This window comes from Suricata suricatta, chromosome 13 (genome assembly GCF_006229205.1).
Source record: "Suricata suricatta isolate VVHF042 chromosome 13, meerkat_22Aug2017_6uvM2_HiC, whole genome shotgun sequence".
Lineage (NCBI taxonomy): Eukaryota > Metazoa > Chordata > Mammalia > Carnivora > Herpestidae > Suricata > Suricata suricatta.
The window spans coordinates 89,768,859-89,791,887 of NC_043712.1; the positions used below are offsets into that span (position 1 = coordinate 89,768,859).

General features: G+C 47.3%; 2 protein-coding genes and 1 long non-coding RNA gene across 5 annotated transcripts in view; 1 reads left to right on the forward strand and 2 right to left on the reverse strand.

Annotated features, from left to right (window-relative positions):
- The window catches only part of CENPP (centromere protein P), a 211,338-nt gene that overhangs the window by 26,144 nt on the left and 162,165 nt on the right, over nucleotides 1-23,029 (reverse strand). The gene's annotated exons all lie outside the window — the stretch shown is intronic.
- Nucleotides 10,429-11,448, reverse strand: LOC115275730. Its single transcript, XR_003901716.1, has 2 exons — nucleotides 11,375-11,448; nucleotides 10,429-10,634 (listed from the first exon to the last, which is right to left on the reverse strand). It is a non-coding gene; the product is annotated as an uncharacterized LOC115275730 (long non-coding RNA).
- ECM2 (extracellular matrix protein 2) overlaps nucleotides 13,186-23,029 on the forward strand; it is a 30,520-nt gene continuing 20,676 nt past the window's right edge. The window contains exon 1 of the mRNA XM_029920960.1: nucleotides 13,186-13,394. The gene's annotated coding sequence lies outside the window, so the exon portion shown is untranslated. The remainder of the gene's footprint in view (nucleotides 13,395-23,029) is intronic.

The following is a 23,029-nucleotide window of genomic DNA, read 5'->3' on the forward strand; positions in this document are numbered from 1 at the left end:
GTGGCTTCTGTTGCCCAGATTTTCTGAGATCCCGTCAGTGTTTGGTGCGCAGCTCCAAGTTTGTTCCAAAACTGTTCGACGGTATTTCACGACGAGAATATATCACAGTTGATCACCTCTCCCGGCCTACTGTTCGGCGGACATATAGGCTATTCCCAGTAATGCCGCTGTGGTGTTCTTGTGTTTCTTGAGTGTGCACATTTCCTCTGGATGCATACCTAGCAGTGAGAGCCTCTTCAACGTTTATGGACATCGTCCGAGTCTTCGTACCAGTTCATGGCCAGGCAGCAGTGCCCCGCGTGCCAGCGGCTGACCCTCTCAGCACTGTTACTATTACTCGTTCTGGTAGGTATGCAGTGGTGTCTCATGGTGATTTAAAATACAGCCTTCCCTTATTTTACCAGTGAACTCGAACACTTTGAATCTTGGTTTCTGTGAACATTTTGTTCAAAGTGCCTGCCTATTATTTTACTGGATGTTTTTCTCTAGATTTCTGGAGTTCTTTACGTCAATGCCTGGGACATACCAAATGCTCAATGAAACGCACCTGCCACTCAGTGCACCCACACCGACCTCGCCGTTGAGGCAGTAAGAGAGCCCCTGCATAGACATACAGTGTGTCCCAACGCCCCCGATCTTCTATGGATAATCTGTTGGGTTAGTTGTAGTTTTTCATTATACACTATACATTATACATTTTCATTATACACTACAATGAATATCCTTGTAAGATATTTTTGTACACTCATGCAAAAATTTGTGTTAGAATCTTAGAAGAACGGCTTAACATTTAGAAAAGATGGATGAAATGATCTATATAAAGAATTTATTAATTTAAATTTCTATCAACAACATGTGAGGTCGATTATTCTGGAGAGAGTTTTACATTTTTCTTCTGGGGGCACCTGGCTGGCTTGGAAGAGTGTGTGACTTCTGATCTCCAGGTTGTAGGTTCAAGCCCCACATTAGGTGTAGAGATTCCTTAAAAAATACTATCTTTTTTTGAAATGTATTTATTTTTGAGAGACAGGAGAACAGGGAAACAGAGCACGAGCAGGGAAAGGGCAGAGAGAGATGGAGACAGAACCTGAAGCAGGCTCCACGCTGTCAGCATAGAGCTGTGGGGCTCGAACTCATGAACCATGAGATCATGACCTGAGTGAAATCCATGACCCCTAACCGGCTGAGCCACCCAGGGGCCCCCAAAATTAAAAGTTCCTGGACTTGTCAAGCTTGCCCCAGGGAAGGCTGGCTGTGTATTGTCGTGGTCTGTGGCCTCCTCCAGCCCCGCGGCTTCAGGGCCACCCACCCACACGCTGCAGGATGGCGAGGATCTGGCCTGGTGTCTCTTTTGATCTGCAGAACGATGACATGCTCTCTCTCCACAACCTGCACTTTCCCAGGAAAACGGCCCGCCCAGCGCACAGCCGCTCACACTGGAAAGCGGGTGAGCTGGGCCGCGTGAACCTGACTCCTCCTCCTCTCCTTCCCGTGCGCCCAACTAAGTCTTCAGTCGTGTTGGTTTTACGTAGTTATCTAACTATCTCTTGAATTCCCCTCCTCTCTCTTGAGTCACTGCAGTGGTCTCTTGAACGATGCTCTAGAGCAGCAGTTCTCTTCGTGGTTATGCTCCTGCCCACCAGCCTCTGGAAAAAGTCCCAAACCATCGACGTCACTTCCAAAATCTGTGGGAACGTGGCTGCTTCTCTCCTGCACTCAGGCCTGCAGACCTCACAGCTGCCTTCATTTCCTACCCTGGGCCCTCTGCCAAAAGCATTCTCCCCTCACACCTCACCTCTATACCCGAACACTCCAGTGACCTTTGAGGTTCAGTTTACATGTGACCACAGTCTTATTAGTACTTGCATCTGTTAGGTCTGAGATGACTCCCAGACATTACAACGGACATGTAAAGAAAGCAGCTGGAAACTACCAGCATCCAGGTGGCACACAGATGACCAAATTCACCTGGAGAGAAATTACAGCTAGAGAAGAGGGTCCAGGCCTAAAGTCAAGTGGAGGTGGAGGGGGAGGAAGAGGAGGGGGGAGAGGAGGGGGAGATTAGGGGAGACGTGGGTGGGGCTGGATGACCATCAGGACTGAGGGCTGGAAGGAGGGGGGCCGCGTGGCCTCTGCTGACCTGCTCAGATGACTCCACGCAGGCGTCCCCTGCACGTGTCCATCACATACCCTGCCCCCCACAGCAAGTCACACTGTGTAACACGGAGGCAGCCATTTAATCCCTCAGCAGAGACGACTCTCGTCAACTCTAAGTAAGAACCACATCGGCCTTTACTGTTACAAGTTTCAGTAACCAGCTCAAGACACTCCAGGAAAACCTGTGACTCAGTCACCAACACACGTATGTGCAGGTCCTCCGGGATGTCACACACCATGTGCGGAAAACGTACGGAGGCTGCCAATCCTCATAGGAGGCGGGAAGTATGTCCGCAGAGAGCTGCCTGGAAAAGCAGGCGCCTTGGCGAGGGCGCGGGGGCGGGGGCAGGGGCCACAAAGCTGGTCACAGAGTGGCTCTCGGGCTCCTGCTGGTTCTCACGGCGAGCTTCCCCCAGGCGGCATCCCCCGAGGTCTTCGCTGCAGCAGGAAGACGCTGGGTGACGTGAGCGCCGTGTCCGCTGTCACGTGTGTGTCACCTGTCTCAGCAGCTGGCATGATGTCAGTCTTTACATTTTCTAGCAATACCTAAAGTTTCTATTCTGCTGTAATTGTGAGGAGTGATTAGCTTTGTTCTTTTTTCTTTTTAATATTTGTTTATTTTTTGAGAGAGATACAGAGCTCGAGCAGGGAAGGGAGACCCAGAATCTGAGGCAGACTCCAGGTTCTGAGCTGTCAGCAGAGAGACTGACGTGGGGCTCGAACCCATGAACCACGAGATCATGCCCTGAGCCAAAGCCGGATGCTTAACCAACTGAGTCACCCAGGTGCCCTAGTTTTGTTCTTTTTAAAATCAGAGTTTCATTTGTAAAATAAGAAAGTAACTTAAGGGGCCTGCTTCAGATCCTGTGTCTTCTCTCTCTGCCCCTCCCCCATTCAGGCTCTGTCTCTGTCTCTCTCTGTCTCATAAACATAAAAAAAATAGATTGACACTTAGAAGAACAAATTCCTTAAAAAAAAAGTTAATTCAAAAGCAACATCCTTGCACATGTACAAAAACGCAGTGATGTCTACAACACTCACCTTACAAAACCCACATCAATCCCTGAAAACAGTCTGAAGACTGTACTCATGGATCTGGCAGAATTAAAATTAAGCGTTCTCTTTAAGAATGGAAACACAGCATAATAAATGAGGCTAACGTGGACTTTTTCCTACTGCCGGACACTCAAAGATTCAAGTGGAAAGGAACAGATGACATCACCCCACAGTAATGAGGAAAAACTGAGGCCGTGCACAATCACACTATGTTCTGATTTATTAAACCTCAAGCAGCTTCACTTTATCCCCCATGAATGATGGGTTACACTGGTTGCCAAAGTCTTCGTTTTTACTGAATATCTCTGTAAACACTGTGGTTGCTCTGGTCCGAAGCCATCTCCCTCAGACAGTGTATCAGTGGAAAAGAATCCCCAGTCCCAGCAAATGTCAGAGCTGCCACATGTGCGATCCGCTCGCAAACCTCACACTCAGCATGGGCTTCGGGGTCTGCAGGGGAAAGTCACAGGAGGGGCCAGTCCCGAGGCTGAAACACGTGAGGGGCGCACAGTGGCCTCCTCTGAAGATGAGAACCTGTCCCCATGGAGGGTGGGGCCCACCAAGCCTTGCCGGGGCAGCTCCCTGGACTGGGTGGACCCCTGCGTCCCCGGCCGCCGCCCCGTCTGCTCTCCCGTCCCTAGGCCTCCGGCTCCTGTGGCATCGGCGCCGGGGGGAGGAGAGCTGCTCCTACGGAGATGTCTGTGGGGCGGGGGGGGGGGGGGGGGGGGGGGGGGGGGGCGGGTGTCACGGACCAGGGGACCCAGCCTGACCCTGGTGGAGCAACCGTCCCCTTCCCCACTTCTCGGCGAGTCAGGCCGACTCGTGTTCCCCGCAAAGCGCCAGGTTCCTCTCCTCACCCGGCCTGGCGGAGCAGAGGACAGAACGCCTGCCTGAGACCACACACGGAGCGCGCCCAGAGAGACCCTGGGGACACCGCGGGACCTCTCCAAGCCGGCCCCTTTGCTCCCCTCCGGGCCCATCGCACACAGGACACGCAGGGACAGGGGAGGACCCCTTCCACCAGCGCTCACACCGGAACTGTCTCGACAAGACTACTTAAGTGCTGAATGATACGCATTGCCCTTTCAGCACTGAATGTACACTCTTACGGCAAATAATTATGTCACTGCAGTTTTTAAAAACAGAAGTTAACTGTAAATACCAAATGTGGGGGGTTTTGGTACATAAATCTCTCCTGTAACCTTTTTCTTTAACTCTGGTCAGAATACCTCAAGTGTTAACGTGGGCTGGTTTAGATACACGCAAAACGATACCCTGGGTTTCCGGCCAGGATGCAAACGCACATCCCCAAACAAGCCTAAAATTTAATGAGCAGCCGGAACAAGCAGACACTGAACCACACTTGAAATTTCATCCAACCAGTGCGACCAGCGCTCAGTGTCTGCGCGCTGCTGGGAACGGTCCACGGTCAGAACGCAGGAGGGATCACAGGTTTTCGGGTAGAGAGGGCAGGCTGTTCTTGCGAACGGGCTGACGCGGTGCTGGGGGAGGCCCACGCCACGCCGACCGAAGGCAAGCTGGCGATTTGAAGAGAAAGCTCGGGAACCAGTTCAGAGCTTAGGACAGATCTGTGGCTCACGGGCACGTGTCAGAGCAAAGTGATTAGTGCAGGGTCACGTCTGCTCAGTGAAGGGACAAGAGCACGGGGGACAGCAGGACGGGTTGACGGGGGCCCAGGAAAAGACGATGAGAAAGAAGAGCAGAAAGACAGGGCGGACTGACTTCCAAGGATCGGGTGATCAGCAAGAAGACGAAGAGTGGAGAGAAGGCTGATCAGGTGGCTGTGGGGACACTTCCACGGGAGCCACGAGAGCCGCGGCACACGTGGGACAAGCTGGAGGGCAGCAGGGGAGGAGGAGGACTTCCTGTCCTTCCCCAGAGCTTGAGGAGGAAGAGGGGTAAAGGAGCGGATGGCCGTTTGGCAGCAGACAGGACGTGAACGCTCTTCCGGGGGGACAGAAGGTTGCGTGTATCAGCGGGCAAAGGGCAACGGCCACGCTCCTGCTCAGGGCGTCGGGCTCCACTGTGATCCCGCCGGGACGCAGTCCCTGCTACGTCCCACGTGCTCACGAGACGCCAAGTCAGTCAGATGCAGGCCGAGTCCAAAGAGATGGCCACGCGGGAGGCGTAAGTTCACACCAAGAGCAGAGCGGCCCGTCGAGTTCATGAAGACGCTCTGCTCCACTTGCTCCTCCCCTGCCTGCCTGCCGTTTCTGTGTCCCCCAAACCCCCGTACCTCGGAACAAGGCCCCGGGCGTGAGTCACATTCTCAGGAGCACGACCCTGAGCTCAAGAGCAAAGTACACTCAGAAACCCACGACATCTCGGGGCACCTCCGTTAGCCATCCGAATCTCCATCTCGGGTCAGGTCATGATCCTGGGGTCGGAGGACCAAGCTCCTGCATCGGGCTCTGAGCTGACAGCACAGAGCCTGCTTGGGATTCTCTCTCTCCCTCTCTCTGCCCTTCCCCCACTCACACATGCTCTCTCTCTCTCTCTCTCTCTCTCTCTCTCTCTCTCTCTCTCTCAAAATAAACATTAAAAAAAACATGGCATCACAGAAGACAGCATTTTGGGGACTGCATCACAATGAAACCACCACACCGAGTCCTTACAATGTTCCTAAACATCTCTACCCAGAATGTTTCCATCCTTGAAAACTATGATTTCCACCCATGATCGACTTCCCATCTCAGTCCCATTCTCAGACCGTGGTCTCTGAACTGGGTCCTCCTCTGGCCGTGCCCTCCTCACCAGGCAAAGTGCCTCCTCCTTGAGATCATGCTTGGGGCTCAGACGCCCAGAGCCCCCGGCCCAAATGGCTTTGCTTCCATGGCTTGCTTACCCCGAGGGCACACTGCAACGCTGTGTGGCAACCCTGGCCCGAAGGGCTCACCCTGCGGGCTGGACGTTCCCACGGGGAGGCCACAGCCCACAACACGGGGGGAGGCGTGGCGGACCAGCACCCACCCCTTCCTGAGCCACCATGTTCCTGCCTTGGGGGGGCGAATTCTGAGCCCAGCTTTCTGGGCCATTACAAAGGATACTTGAGAGGGGCGGAGAATGAAGCCCTGCGCACCCGGGCGGCGTACGGTCACGATCTGTAACTGGGCACGTCTGGAACATCACGTGCGAACCTTCATCGGAACCCGTGTCTCGATCCCTTCATCCTTTCCCGTCTCCCAGGCTGGATGCTCCGGAGCGGAAGGGGGAACCTCACGCCCGACACGTCGCGCAGTTCTCACACGAGATCACAGCCCCCAGCGTCCGCGCGCGGACGGACGTTCGCTGGAGTTGGTCAATATACCCAGACGCAGTGAGGGGACGGCGTCCATCGCGTTCCCACGGACACGTTCAGCATGGAGGGGCAGGCGCTGCCGGAGGCCTGGGACCTCCCGGGAGGCTGCACACCGGGCAGAGGGCGTGCTCCCCGTGGGCCATGCGACCAGGCTCGCACCTGAGCACTGTACCAGGGCCCGCGGCGCAACACACGACCCCAAAGATAACGGCACCTCCTCAGAGTCCCAGCGGCCCCTGTGCGGTGTTCCCGACAGAAGGACTTTCGAGTCGTGCAGCCTCGTGGCCTCGCCAGGCAGCGCAGGCCACAGGTCTGGTTATGAGGTCCGCCCGTCTCTCTGCTCCACTAAGCCCAAGCCAGCCTGTCCGTGTTTGTCCACTGTCCCTGTCCCTGGAGGGCAACAGGACAGTGTGGCTTCCCATCTGCAGCGTCTCAGCCCCTGTCCACAGTCATGCGGCAGGGCCACCTCTCCCGTTGTCGAGGAGCTGATACGCGGGACAGACAGCCCGCCGTCTCTTCCCCTTCAAGAATGGCCTGGCTTTTCCTTGATCCCTGTATTTCCACATACATTTTAGAATCTGTCAAGTTCCACCAAAACCCCCCCCCCAAAAAGTGGGGGAGGAGTAAACTGTTAGGATATTGATTAAATTGCATCACCTCCAATCGGTTTAAGTAGAAACGGTATCTTCTCAATCCTGAATGTTCCGTCCCCGAGGCTGGTGCCTCCCGTCCCCAAACTGTCATCTGCAATGTCTTCCAACATCTTCTCTGAAAAGACCTTGCTCATCATTGCTTTGATTTATACCTAAACACTTGTAATGATCTTGAATGTATCTGATAGTTAGAACACATCGTTCCCTTTCTCTTGTCCTCTTATTGTAGGAAGAAACAAGTGATTTTTATACATTGTGCACCTGCAAAATACCTTATATGACTTAACGATTTACCTGAAAGTTATGTTTTATTTTCACATAGAGAAGCATATCATCCTGAGACTGGTAAAAAATTTCCCTTCCACTACCTAGTTGTCTTTGTTACAACTCCTTTTACCTTATTTCTCTTGCTTTACTGCACTGGCTGCGACCTTCAGTGGGCCTCCCTGCCTTCTTCCCAGAAAGAGGAAACTTTCAGTATTTCGCCACTAAGTATTTTTTAAATAACTCTGTGGAGACATAACTTACATACCATGAAATTCACCCTTTTAAAGTATACAACTTAGTGGTTTTCAGTGCACGCCTAGTGGGGGAGCCACCTGCACGGCCCACTTCTGACACACGGTGGCCACCCCAGGAACACGCTCTGTGCCCCTGACGATCTGACCCACTCCTCCCTCTGTGGACGGGCCCGTCCTGCACACGTCACGCACGCGGAATCGCACGCCACATGTCCTCTCACACGTGGCTTCTGCACAGAGCAGCGTGGTTTTGAGGCTCCTCCACCTGCAGCAGGTACCGACGCTTTCTTCCTTCTACTGCTGAGGAAGACGCCACGGGGCGGACGGACACTGTGCTCCATCCACCAGCTGATGGACGTCTGGGTTGTTCCCACATGCTGGCGGTTATGAGCAGCGTAGCAGCGAAATTCGAAATTCATGTTGAAGTTTTCATGTGGATACACATTCCCACTTCTCCTGGGTATGCGGTGAAAAGTGGCAGCGCAGACACTCTGTCAGACTAAGGAATCCCTTCCATTTCTAGTACGCAAGAGCCTTCTTTCTTTCTCCTGCAAACATTAACATGACAGGGCACCTGGGGGCTCACTCAGTTAAGTGTCTGACCGGCTCAGTCAGGATCTCATGGTCCCGTGAGTTCCAGCCCCACATCGGGCTCTGTGCTGACAGCTCAGAGCCTGAAGCCTGCTTTGGATTCTGTTTCTCCCTCTCTCTCTGCCCTTCCCCTGTTCTCATTCTGTCTGTCTGTCTCTCTCTCAAAAATAAACATTAATTTTAAAAGTACTGTTCAATAAAATTTGTTGATGAGTAATATAGCCCTGTGGTATTCTTTGTAGGAAGGTTTGAAATTATGAATTTGACTCCCTTAATAGTTACAGACAATTCAGATTTTGTTTCTTCTTAGGACAGTTTCATTAAATTGTATATTTCTAGAAACTGTCATATCATCTAAATTTGCTGGTATAATGTCAATAATATCCTTTTATGTTCTTATTTATTTGTATCTTTTGAGAGAGAGAGAGAGAGAGAGAGAGAGAGAGAGAGAACACCAAGCAGGCTCCATGCTCAGTGTGGAGCCTGACTCGGGGCTGGAACCCACAACCCTGGGATCATGACCTGAGCCAAGATCAAGAGTTGGAGGCTCAGCCAGCTGAGGCCCCCGGGCGGCCTTCCTCTACTGTTCCTTTAACTGCTCTCAGAATCCAGTGAGAGCATTTTCAAGTCCTCACCTGGGAACCAAACTCCTCCTGGCTTGTTTCTTAATCTGCCGTGCTACCGATTTTATTAGGTCTGTTTTAAAAACCCCAGCTTTTGGCATCATAGACCTTGTCTGCTGTATGAGTGTTTTCTAGTTCATGGATAGTTTTGCTTCTTGACATTTCCGGCAGATTCCCCGAGGGCTGGAAGCTACCCAGGGCCTCTGGGTCTGCTGCGTTTAGGGTCATCATCTTCTTCTTCTTACTACATTGGTAGGGGTACTTGAGGAGCTCAGTCAGTAGAGCATCCAACTTCAGCTCAGGTCATGATCTTGCGGTTCATGAGTCTGAGCCCTGCACTGGGCTCTGTGCTGACAGCACAAGCTTGGAGCCTGCCTGGGAGCCTCTGGCCCCTCTCTCTACCTCTCCCCTGCTCGTGTGTGCGCATGTGCGCTTGCTCTCTCACTCATAAATAAATAAACCTACAATAGTGATCTCAAAATGCTTTCATAGTCATCAAACTTTTTCAGACTTTGATGGTAAGGTTAGGAGAATCACCCAGCCGGCCAATATTTGATACAGAAAACTGATTTTTAGCTGTAATTTAAAAATTCCTGCCACTTGTATGTATTTGCATTACCTATTCTGGAACATGAAAGTCATTCTAAAAGTAAAGGTGCAGAGAAATGGGCTTGTTTGTTTATGATGGGAGTGCACGCAGCAGCACAGGCTTTGTGGGAACGTGCGCCACAACGCGGAGGGGACGCAATGCAGCATCCAGCACATTCCCACATCAGCGCTGCGTGTAAATGCACCTCTCCGGGGGTGAGTCGGCACCAGGACTCGGGACAACCGTCGCACCGCGGTGTGGAGTGGCTGCCGGCCCTGGAGGGCCAGAGACGGAGGCATAAGGGACCGAGGACACAACACCGTTTCTGAGCAGGGCATCCGCAGCCTTCCGGCAGGGCTTAGGCGAAGCTGTCCTGCGGGGAGCAGCCACGCGCTCCACACCCCAGCAGTGAACGCACCGAAGTGGTGGCTTCACTCAGACATGTGTTCTGGAGGCTGAACCCAGGCGGCCCCGCTGTGGGCCTGGACCGGGGACCCGTTCACACTTGCGTGGTGACCGACACCACGCTCCAGAGCAGCTATGACGGCCAAGTTTCAGGACACAGTTACGGCTGCACTAACACAGGGGAGGAGACCTCGAATACCAGGATTTTCCATGTACTATGTGGTTAAAATAGTTTCTGAAGAAGGATTCATGTAACGGTCCAGGAAGCCACAAAATGTCAGAGCGGGGACCTCAGAGAGCAGAGTCCAGGTCCCTGCAATGCGGTCAGATCTGGCATCGGTAACTACTGCTTTTCCTCTGCACTGCTACTTTAAGTTACTTCTGACTGTTTTAAATTCTTTTTAATAGTTAATTTTGTTCTTATCTGGTTATAAAAAGCTAAAAATGTTAAAAAAAAAAAAAACCAGGTTACATAGTATAACCCCTGTATAATTCCATCACACAGAGATAACCATTATCAGTAGTCATTATTTATTCCTTTATTCCTTCCTGTCCTCCAGAAAGGTGCTACACTGTGTACAGTAGCAGAAGGCCAAAGTAATGCACCACATGTGCTGTTTTGACATTTCTTTTTTCCTCTTGGTACATTGTGGACAAACGTTGCTAGCCTGTGTAACAGTTACTGATGTCTCTGCATAGCTGAGGGCAGGCTACTGGTCCCTGTAATATACAAGGGGGTTAATTCCTTCTACTTTATGTTACAATGTCTCCAAGTACTTCCCCGGATACACAAATGTGCAGGGAAAGGCACGTTTCTATTATGGATCCCAAGGAGTCCATCGGTGGGACAACAGCTACAAAGAGTGTTAAAGGTTTCTGTTTGTCTCAAACATTGTCCAAGGCTGCGTTCAGCATTTCCCCCCTCCCCAAACAGTGTACTTCAGCAAATCAGGCCATTTTATTTTTCTTAATAGAAGCTTCAGATTCACAGCAAAACAGAGAGGGAGGTACACAGAGGTTTTCCACACATTCCCAGTCCGCCCCTCATACGTGACTTCACCTATTCCCAACACCCCCTACTGGAGTGCGGTGTTTGTTACTATCGATAAGCCTGCACTGACACAGACTACTTGCCCAAGCCCATGGGTTACACTGGGGCTCACCCCTGGGGGTGGACATTCTACGGGTCTGGACAAATGTCTAACAACACGTATCCACTTATGACGATACAGAGTGGTTTTCTGCTTCACAATCCTCCGTGTTCTAACCTCTGGCAACCACTGATTTTTTACCGTCTCCACAGTTTTTCCCAGAATGTCATATGGTTGGAATCACACAGTACGTGGCCTGTCAGACGGACTTCTTTCACAACTAATGTACATTTACGGCTCCTCCACGTTTGTTCAGGCGGTAGAGGGCTTCCACTGTCCGCAGGGGCCACAGTTAATGTACTCCATCACCTGCTGAGGGCATCACGGGTGCCTCCACGTTCCGGCTTTGTGAAGAAAGCTGCTGCAAACCCCTCTGGGTAAATACCAACGAGCTGGCTGCTGGATCACAGATTAAGAGTATGTTTCATTTTCTGAGAGACCATCACACTGTCTTCCCACATGGCCACACCGTTTTGCATTCCTACCAGCAAGGAATGAAGAGTTCCTACTGCTCCACATCCCTGCTTGCATATGGCGGTGTCAGTGTTGTGGATTTTTGCCATTCTAATAAGTGTGTAATGGTATCACGCTGTTGTTTAATCTTCAAAGCCCTTTTCTTTCCTGATTGTGTGTAAGCATTTTGGGGAGGGAAGGTGAGGGTCCGACCTCTAATGGTAGAATCTTCACAAAAGTTTGGTAATCCTGAGCGATGTGCTCACGGCTAAGAGTATCGGGTTAAAACACTGACCAAAACATATCAATTCTGTGGGGACAGTCAATTCTGTGCTTGATACTGGGCTGTGCTGGCGGTGAGCTTGGACTCCGAACCTCGAGGTTCCCTGTTCCACCAGCCACCCACGCCCAGGGGATGAGAACACAGGTTCCGTTCAGGGGCAGATGCCTAATATTCAGAACAAACGGTGGAGACGTCAGGAGGATTGGGGTCATCTGACCTGGTACTCTTAAGTAAAATCCCCAACAAAACTCATCATTCCCGGCGTCTGAAACTTCTAAACCTGGGGGAACACCCACAGAACTACCCTCTCCCATATGTTTTGGGCTGTGGTGTTATCTGTCCGAATCTCTGCCTTTAGTCTTTAAGGAATTTCTCAACATTTCTTTCTTCTAATAGTACTTATTATTCTGCATATATATAGTTTATTTTTAGGAATTTGGGTGGCCTATGTGCTTAGTCAATTATCTTGATTTGATCTACCAGGTCATTAAAAAAAATTTTTTTTAATGTTTTTTATTTTTGAGAGACAGCGCGAGTGGGCGAGGGGCAGAGAGGGAGAGAGGGAGACACAGAATCAGAAGCAGGCTCCAGCTCTGAGCTGTCAGCACAGAGTCCGACTCGGGGCCTGAACCTATGAACCGTGAAATCGTGACCTGAGCTGAAGCCAGAGACTTAACCGACTGAGCCACCCAGGCGCCCCTACCAAGTCATTTTAAAAGTAGGTCTTCTCTGTCAGAAAATTTGGGCACCTGAAGTAGAACAGTAAGACTTGAAAAAGGGCCATTATTTAATGTCCTAGTCTGTGGCAGGCTCTTCCCACCGCTAGTCACTGCACCTGCAGGCTAGGCATTACCATCCCAGGTGTGCAGAGGGATACACTTTAATCAGAAACAACAGTAACTCAACCAAGGTCCCCAGAAGCAGCAGTGTGAGCCTGGAACCCTGACCCCTCTCCGACTTGCTTATCTGTGGATAAAAAGAGGAGGCCAAAGTAGACAACCAATTCGCCAGAGTAACCATAACCAGAAGGCTCAAAGCTCCTTTGCACATTTTCTCGTTCCTGCTTCAAAGCTGGGAGTTACATAATTTCAGTGACATTAATATGTAACAGCTCTCCGCTTTGTTAACATGGCTGCCTGCAGACTGGGGAGCGGGCGGAGGGACGGAAGGCGTCCCCGGCGTGCTCGTCCCCCACGTGGCAACAATGGCATCTCTGTAGTCCGGTAAAGCTCAAGGGGCGCCGGGGAGGCTGCTGTGAACGTACAGGGTCTACAGGGTCGCCACACATTTCTTAAGGCGCCTCCACTGTGCTTCCAGCTCCCCTCCCCCGCCTCTGCTCTCTGCTCCTGCTGTGGAACAAATATTTCCCGTGGTAACCGTCTTCCCTGGTTACTCTCTTGGCTGTTCCGCACAAAAATCTGAAAGGCATTTACTCCCAAGGGAAGCAGTGATTTTTAGATTTTACTGAGAAGTCAGCGAGCATTTCTCAACATTCCTCTCTTTCCTTGTTTTAAAGAAAGCTCTGGTTTTGTTTCATCTTCAGCCGGAGGCTTTAATGACACCAACCAGAACCTACTTAGTTTAGAATTTCAGGTAAAAGCTTAAAATTTTAAGTTTTACTAAGGCATGTGGAATGGTCTTAATATTTGGGTGTTTGATGTTGCAAATGTGTTTAACACTTAAGGAAATTAGCTCTTACTAATAGATTTTAGAAGTTTAAATTGTGCATTACGCTGCTTACTTTTTCTTTTTTACAGGATGAATACTTTCTAAGTATTTTGAACTTTTACAGAATTAGGATTAAAGATACTTTTATACGTTTAAACAGAATTAAATACTCAATAGAAGTATAAGTTGGTTTCAAAATTACATTCTCAATTTTTAAAATCTAAAAGAACATAAAGTATTAATTTAAAATGTTTTTCATTTTAAGTCTGTCGAGTGCTGTTAAAAGGGACAACGGACATTTCATGGCTTTGTGTAGAAGTTTAAAATTCTCAATTTGTTATTTTAAAAACTCAAGACAGTGGATGAAAAACTTTAAATGGAGAAAAACTAAATTAACCAAGATTTACAGATAGTATTTAATGTTGGGATAAAATAGTAAGGGCTGGAAAGAAGAATTTACTTGATCAAAATAATACCTACTGTGATTTAGAGTACCATAAAATTTTAACTCTAGAAACATATTAATAGAATTGCAAAGTTGCTTGTTAAAGTATTAAATGCAATGCAAAATTTTATAAGTCACTGAAAATAACAGAGGCCTAGGCATCAATTAGACATTAAAAATTTTTTAAATTTATTTTGAGAGAGAGAACGTGAGTGGGGGAGGAGCAGAGAGAGGGAGACACAGAACCTGAAGCAGCTCCAGCCTCTGAGCTGTCAGCACAGAGCCCAACCCAGGGCTCGAACCCATGAACTGTGAGATCCTGGCCTGAACTGAAAGTGGGACGCTTAACTGACTGAGCCCCCAGGTGCCCCAGCATCAATGATAAAATTGGCACTGAGAGGCCATTTCATAAAAATTATTTAAAATTTTAATGACACTATTTAGAACCCGATTTTGTGAAAATTAAGATAGCTCTGATTAATTTATTTCTGTACATGTGTTTTAGATTTCTGGATGAAAGTGAGCCAATTCTGGGGAGGGGAGGAGACCAACTTGGGGAGATATGTCCAGGTGGGGGCCCTGAGGTGGGCAGGCCCAGAGAAGACCCTGCCAAGCGAGTGCTTGCGGGAGGCCACGGGGCAGAGGGTGCTGAAGACCCCCTGGGGGTCTCTCACCGAGGCCCCCCACCCCCGAAGTCCCCCACCAGGTCCAGGGGCAGGCTCAACTCGCGCCGGTTCAAGACGGGGAGTCTGCACAGGGCAATGGCCAAGAATTCGCACGCCGAGCGCACTGGAGCCACAGCCCTACCCCGGCTCCTGGCCCAGCACTCGCCTCCCCCGCTGCCCGCTCTCGGAACGACACCTCCTCGGTGAAGGGGTCTGCTCCTCTCAGGAGCTTTTCATGCTAGTTCTGCCCAAACCAAAGCAGATCACAAAAACCGGCTCCAATGCAGCATAGCAGAGGGTCTGGAGGGATGGCAGGAATCGGCGGACGCGAGTGTGTGGGCGGCGCGGGGGGCCAGGGCGAGGCCTCGGGGCCGCTGTACACACAATGCGGCCCGGGGAGAAGCCCCTCCTATCGGGCATAGGAAGAAATAGCACAACGCCGCTAAAATCCCAGGGAAATAACAGCAGAAGCAGACACATTAACGATTCAAAAAGTGGGAGTCTTCAGACACAGAGGAAGAATGTGATTAACATGTTCAAAAAGTAAAAGACAAGACTGAAAATTTCAGTAGAGAATCAGAAACGATGAGAAGAACTCAATGAAAACTCAAAAACTAAAAGCTCCCCAGGAACAGAAACAAGGAAGTCCATGGATGTATTTAATAGTGGAAGACAGAACTGTTGACCTGGGATACAGGTTAAAAGCACAACCAGGACAATTTACAGACATGGATGGAGCTGACAAGAGAGGGCAGCGGCACTGAAGACACCTCAAGGAGGCCATCATGCCTGCAGATGTGGTTCACACAGCACAGAAGTAGGAAAAGTACCAGGTGAAGAGAAGGGCTGACAAGTCTGCATATTTGATGAACATCAGGCCATAGATTCAAGAAGTGCTGCAAATCCCAAAGGCAACAAAACAAGAAAGTCCTGTCTCTATACAATACAGCAGAAAAGCTCAACACCAAAGTGAAAGAGAAAATCTTAAAAGCAGCCAGAAGAAAAAGTTATTCAAAGGAGAAATAGGGGTGGCTGGGTGGCTCAGTCAGTGAGGCGTCCGACTTTGGCTCAGGTCATGATCTGATGGTTTGTGGGTTTAAGCCCCGCATCAGGCTCTGTGCTGACTGCCGAGCCAGCTTTGGATCCTCTGCTCTGTGCCCCTTGCCCGCGTGTGCACACACACACACTCTCTCTCTCTCTCTCTCTCTCTCGCTCTCTTTCAAAAATAACATTTTTTTAAAAAGGGGGAATAATCAGGTGGGCAGATGAATACTCAATCAAAACTGAGGAAACAAGAAGATGTTGGAATGAGATCTTCAAAATGCTGAAACAAAAAAATTTGTCAACCTACAATTTCATGTCCAGCAAATGCATTCTTTCAGAACGACATAAAACCTAAGTATTTTCAGATACACACAGAAAATGAATTGGTCATCAGTAGTCCTGCATTAAAGGAATTACTAAAAAATGTTCTTGAATCAGAAAGAATGGAACTCTGACTGAAGCCTGAAACCGTGGGACAGAATGGGCGGAAAGAAAAGGGTAAAAGTTTAGGTGATTCTAACTCAGGAGCTCTCAGCTGGGACAGGAGGCCACATAAGGTGTGAGGACAAGTCTGCTCGTCATGAGCGAAGGGAAGCTCCTGGCTGTGTCTCTAGGGTGAAGCCAGGGATGCTACTGAATATACAAATACAAATTCTGCAACCCAAATGTCAATGGTGCCAAGGCTGGGAGAGCCTGATCTAAGTAACTGTCACCATCATCTTCTGAGAATGTCATATATATCTAGAATTAATGTGACAAGAGTGACACTGTGCTGGGCTGAGGTGGTCCCGGTCTCAAAGTGTCCCGGAGGACAGAAAGGCTCTGGGTTTTTTTTTTTTTTTCCCACAAAATCAAAATATTTATTTTGTTCTTTTACATATGACACTGTTAAAACATTCCTACTACAGCAATACTGCTCTCCAGGAACTTACAATCTAAAACGGTCAACATTAATTATAGACTCAGTGATTAAGGCATTATATGAAATGCAGACTTTGTATCTTTAGATGTATCTTCTGAAAGAAGCAGCTGGAGAGAGCAGGATCAAAATTAAAGGACATGAACATGTGACCCCTGCCCCCTCCCCTTCCAGCTCCTTGTAAGAAAACTCCGTGTGGCTAGATCCCCAGCCCAGAGAGAAAGGCTCTGGTTTATGCCAGACACGACAGGCTGAGACGTACGTGGTGATCCCTACAGAGTAGAGTAGTAAGAAGTGTAAATTACTAACAGATCAATAAAAACTCAGTCATCTATTTAGAAAAGCAAGAAAAAAATAGAGCAGGCAGGACAAACAAAAAGCAAATAGTCAGAAAACAGATTTAACTCAGACATGTCAAATGTTAATGCTAAATATAAATAGACTAAATGTTCTAATTAAAAGACAAAGATTTTCAGACTGTATTAAAAAGATTTCCACGATCTGGAATAGAAAATATATAGAAAATATAAGACTATCAGCTATATTATCACACAAAGTAGATCTTATGACAAAAAGCACTATTAGTGATATAAAAAGTACTTAATGAAGAAAGCACAAGATCTAACAATTCTAGACCTATTACACAGTCTCCAAATATATTAATAAACATGACCAAAGTGACTTATAAATACTAAACTACATTAAAATATAAACCCAAAGAATAATATAGTTTAAAAACCAGAAGAGATTCTATTATTACATTTGTAAACTGAAAATTAAAATTAAGAACACAAAAATACTGAAAGATACATGCATAATATCTGTAATCACAAGAAATTGGCGAAGAATTTAAATGTCCATCACCAAATTGTTAAATAACTTGCAAAATGAAAATAAAGGGCACAGACCACATGGATTTATATATATTTACATATATGTTCACAGCTTATTTTGTTTTAAATTTTTTAGTGTTTGTTTATTTTTGAGAGAGAGACAGAATGTGAACTGGGGAGGGGCAGAGAGGGAAGAATCATAAGAGACATAAGAATCACAAGAGACAGAATCATAAGCAGGTTTCAGGCTCCGAGCTGCCAGCACAGAGCCTGATGCGGGGCTAGGACTCCCGAACCGTGAAATCATGACCTGAGCTGAAGTTGGATGCTTAACCAACTGAGCTGCCCATGTTCATAATTTATTACTGAGGAAAACAGATTGTAGCATAAGATATAGTGAACAATTCCATTTAAACTACATGTTAAAGAGGGGTCATGAAAGACCCACGACACGAGACGGTGGGAAACTAGGACCCAAAAGCCAAATTCTGTTTTGTAAACAGAACACCACAGTTACACAGTCTTGCCTGTCTGTTCACTTACCATCTGTGGCTACTTTGGGCTACAATACCAAAGTGAGGAAGTTTCAACAGACTGTTGGACCTCAGAGCCTAAAATATTTACCTTTTCAACTTTGGAGGAAAAATGTGCCTGCCCTTGTACTGACAATGAATTACGGTCAAGGCAGTGTGTCTTTTCTGCCTTAGAAACACATGCGCCATTCTGAGTTTTTAAAACATACTCTACTTTTACAAATTTAAACACGAAAACACTTTATTTTTGAGAGAGAGAGACAGAGTGCAAGCAGGGGAGGGGAAGAGAGAGAGGGAGACACAGAATCCAAAGCAGCTCCAGGCTCTGAGCTGTCAGCCCAGAGCCAGATGCTGAACCGACTGAGCCACCCAGTCACCTCTCAAATTTAAACATTTTAAGGACCAATGATAAGAAAAAGATTATGAACTCTGGAGAGAGAAAACTGTGTGAACATGGCCTGTATATTTTTTAAAAGTTTATTTAAGTAATCTCTCCTCTAATGAGGGGCTCAAACTCATGACCCTGAGATCAAGAGTCGCGTGCTCTTCCTACCGAGCCAGCCAGGCGCCCCCACAGCTTGTATCTTTAAATCCCGTTGCGCTTTCCTATGGACAGCCGACTGGAGCTCACTCTAAGGAGACCCTGAAACAGAGCTGTCTGAGCACAGAAGATGACGAATGCCCAACGGCTGGAAAAGGAGGAGACCTTCAAGGACTCACTGCAAGTGCGAGCTGCACAGCGCAAAGCGCCGTCGGCCAGGGCTGCGAGGAAACAAAGCTTCCCCTGAGCACAGCAGAGTACAGAATGAAGAGCGATCATTCCTCAAGGAACACTCAGTTCTGGCCACATGAGCGTATACGTGTGAGACTTGGAAGCCAAGCAAAAGAAAACAGCATCTCAGAATCGGGAGGGAGATCACCGTATGGAAATGGTCTGCTGATAAGCTATCACTAGAACACGCCACCTAGTTAGAATTCATCTGATGTCCCTGTCAGCCGCGTGCCTCTGTCTGGATTGAAAGCTTCTACCTTGGTCCAACAGGGGCTTCTCCATCTAGACACTCCTGACAGTGATGGGCCCTTGGGTTCCTCTGTGGCAGTGGGTGGTCCTGGGCTCTGTAGCACCTCCAGGAGCAGCTGGGCCTGACACACGGGGAGTCGGGAGAGGCCCTGAAGAGAGACCAGATGCTGCCACCAGTCCCCACGGACTGAGGAGCACCGCTCTCAGGGCTGGGCCGGCAGCCTGCTGCCGCAAAGCACTTAAGTTCTGCAGGCCAAATGTTAGCATCTGTCGAAACTACCCAACGGCATCCTTTAGTGGAAAAGTCCTCAAGAGTAATACACAAATGAATGAGTGTGGCTGTTCCAATAAAATTTTAAGTATGAGTACTGAAATTTCAATTTATATTATCTGTCATGAAATCTTCTTTTAAATCTTAAAACCTTTAAATTTAAAAACACAAAAGCCATCTTAGCTTGTAGGCTGTATAAAAACAAGCTGCAGACTCAGTTTGGCCTCTGGTCTCCAATTTCCTGACTCCTGATCTGACCTGTCAAGCCCAGAGGCTGGTCTCCAAGGTCCCCGATGATACTAGTCCACCTCAGAGTCTGAGGAGCGTGAGATCCTACAACAGTGCTAAGAAGTTCACCCCCCTGGGATCTTGCGCATTATGTGACAGAGATGTGTGATTCTAAAATAGCCACCCTCAGACTCTGACATCAAGGTGGTAGGCAGCCCAGTCCAACTACAGTGGTGAGGAAAGTGGAAAATTAAAGTGCACATATGTAAAGTGTACCTGTAAAATCATAATCACGATCAAGAAAATGAATATATCCATCATCCCCAAAAGTTCCCTCGACCCTTGGTAATCTACACATCCCTGCCTCAAGGCAGCCACCGACACGCTTTCCTACAGAAGAGTTTGTGTTTTCTGCAATGGAAATGTGTATATATCCTTCTGTGTGATACTTCTTTTATTCAACATACTTATTTTGAGATTTACTCATCACTGTTGCTAAGTAGTACTCCACAGTATGGATATATTACAATCTGTTTATCCACTAACACACTGAGACATTTGGATATCTTCCACTTTTTGTCCAGTGCAAAGAAAGCTGCCGTGAACATTCACACGTAAATGTGTGTGTGGACATATGTTCTCATTTCTCTTGGGTAAATAAATATCTAGCAGCAGAATGGCTGGGCAAATGGGAGGTGCACATGTAACTTTTGAAAAAACTGCCAAATAGTTTCCAAAAAATATTTATGCTGTTTTACATTTCCAACAGCACTGAATGACAATGCCAGTTACGCTGCCTACGGTCAGCATTTGCCGTGGCTCATCGTTTCACTGTTAGCCCTTCTCACAGAATGTACTGGTAGCCGATTGAGCTTTTAACTTGCATTTCCTTGAGGCCTAAGGATTTTGAGCTTCTTCTCATGTGCTTCTTTGCCTTGTGTGTCTCTTCTTTGGGGAAGTGTGTTCAAAGTTTGGGCTTTTTTTCTTTCCATGACAGAACTGTCCTACTTCTTTATTCTTGATACAAGTACTTTGTTGAATTTATGTTTTGCAAATACGTTTTCCAGTATGTGGCATTTTCCTATTGTTAACAGTTATATTCTGAAGAGAAAAAGCTTTCAACTCTTATGAAGTCCAATTAAAAAATGTTGTCTGTTGCTGTACTTAAGAAATCTTTGCTAAATCCAAGGTCACCAAAATTTTTTCCTGTTTTCTCCTACAAGTTCATACTTTTTGCTCTTATATTTACAGTCAACTTTTTGCATGACACAGGCGTGCAGCACGTGTGGAGCCTGCAGGCTTCGTCTGTTTCTGCGCACTCTATTCTGATTACTTGTCTGTCTTCACACCAGGAGCACACTAACTTTACCTCACCGTCTTTGTATTAAGTACGGAAAATCAGGCAGTGCTAGGCCTCCAAATGTGTTCTTCTCTTTTGCAAAGTTGCTTTGGCTATTGTAGGCTCTTTACATTCCCACAGAAATTTTAGAATCATCTTGCCATTAAAAAAAATAAATAAACATGTCTGTCAGAATTTTGACCAGCTTTGTGACAAACTGTGGATTACAGAACTGAGAATTTAAACTCGAGTCATCTGACCTACACACCCAGCACACATGGCCTACGCACGTCTTCCATTTTCCGCAGCACTACCTCACGGTTTTCAGGGCTGCAATCTTGGACATCTTTTGTCAGAAGTATCTTCAAGAACTTCACATTCTCATGCCTTTATAAGTGTGTTACATTTTTAACTTCATCTTCTTACTGCTGTTAGCATGTAGAAATAATCTTGATTTCTGTATATCGATCTCATATCCTGAAACCCTGCTAAACTTAGCCTTTCTTGTAGGCACCGTGGGATTGTCTACACACATGAACAAGACATTTGTGAACAGTTTCTTTTATAGTCTAGATGCATTTTGTTTCTTGGTCTTACTGTACTGGCTAGAATATTCAATAAAATGTTGACTAAAAGTGTGGTGAGACCAGACACCTTTTCTTTTTCCTGATTTTAAGGGAGAACATATTTCAAAACCAAGCATGGTGTTAGCACTAACTTTTTGATATATGACAATGATCAGATTTAGGTTCACAGGAAGTTACAGCTGATGAATGACATTGACACACCGCTACCACCAAGTCCAGAATTCACATTAGAGCCCATTCTTGGTGGTGGACGTTCTAAGGATTTGGACAAGTGTGTAATGATCGTATCCATCATTACAGTATTATACAGAATACTCTCAGTGCCCTAAAAATCCTCTGTGCTCCACAGACTCATTCCCTTCACCCCCTGCCCCTGCCCCGGCAATGGCACCAATTCCTGGCAACAACTGATCTCTTTACTGTCTCCACGATTTTGCCTTTTCCAGAATGTCACAGAATTGGAATATTACAGTAGCCTTTTCATATTGGCTTCTTTCATTTAGTGATGTGCATTTATTTCTTCCAAGTCTTCTCATGGTTCAATGGCCCATTTCCTTTTAGGGGTGAATAATATTCCCTGTGGGGATGGACTGCTGTTTATCCTTCCACCTACTGAAGGACGTCTTAGTTGCTTCCAAGTTTGCTGTAAACATCTGTGTGCAGGATTTGGTGTGGACGTGTGTTTCCAACTCTCTTGGGTAAATACTGAGGGGCGTGACTGCTGGATCACATGGGAGGAGTGTGTTTCTGAGAAGCTGCCAAATGGTCTTCCAAAGCAGCTGTGCCCATCTGTACCCCCCCCACCGTGAACGTGAGCTCCTGCTGCTCCACAGCTTTCCTGGCATCTGGTTCTGATTCTGGCCATTCTAACAGATGTGTAGTGGTATCTCACTTTCTAACCTACAGTCTCCTTTTTTATAAATCAGTCTCTGAGACAGGAGAGCAGACACTGGATGGTGACTGTGGATTTACTTCCTCCTAAAGTGCCACTTACTGCTTCACGCTATTTGGAAGCTGTTTTATTCAGTGGACAAATGTTTGGGATTATTTGGTCTTCGTAAAGAGTGGATCTTTAACTTTACATAATGCATGCCTGGGAATATGCTTCTCTTCTTACCCACTTTATCTTATGTTAGTAAAGACGCTCCACTTTTCATTAGTGTTATTATGATATAGATTTTCCAACCCTTTTAATTTTAATGCATTTGCATTTTTATATTTAGCATGAGTTTCCTACAAGCAACATACAGTTGAGTGGTGCTTTTTAAAAAAAAAATTTCCAATCGGACAGTCTGCTTTTTAATTGTGGTATTTACTCAATTTATGCTTAATATGATTTACACAAATATGTTTTAGATTATTTTTTATTATTCCATTTGATCTCCTTTTTTGACTTCTTCGCTTTAACTCCTTTTTGGCTCAGTGGTTACCTCAGGGCTTACAGCTTGCATCTATATCACAGTGTATCTTCAGGCGAGACGGTTCCACTCCAGATGTAAGAACCTCACAACTGTGTATGTATCATCTCCTTGCTCCTTTACGCTTCTGTTGTCATACATTTTAATTCTACTTACGTTATAAACCCCAAATACGCATTATGACACTAACACCATCTTTCTGGACTGTCCGTCCTGCATCTCCGTGAGCCTGCTGAATATTCACCAGACTCGGAACC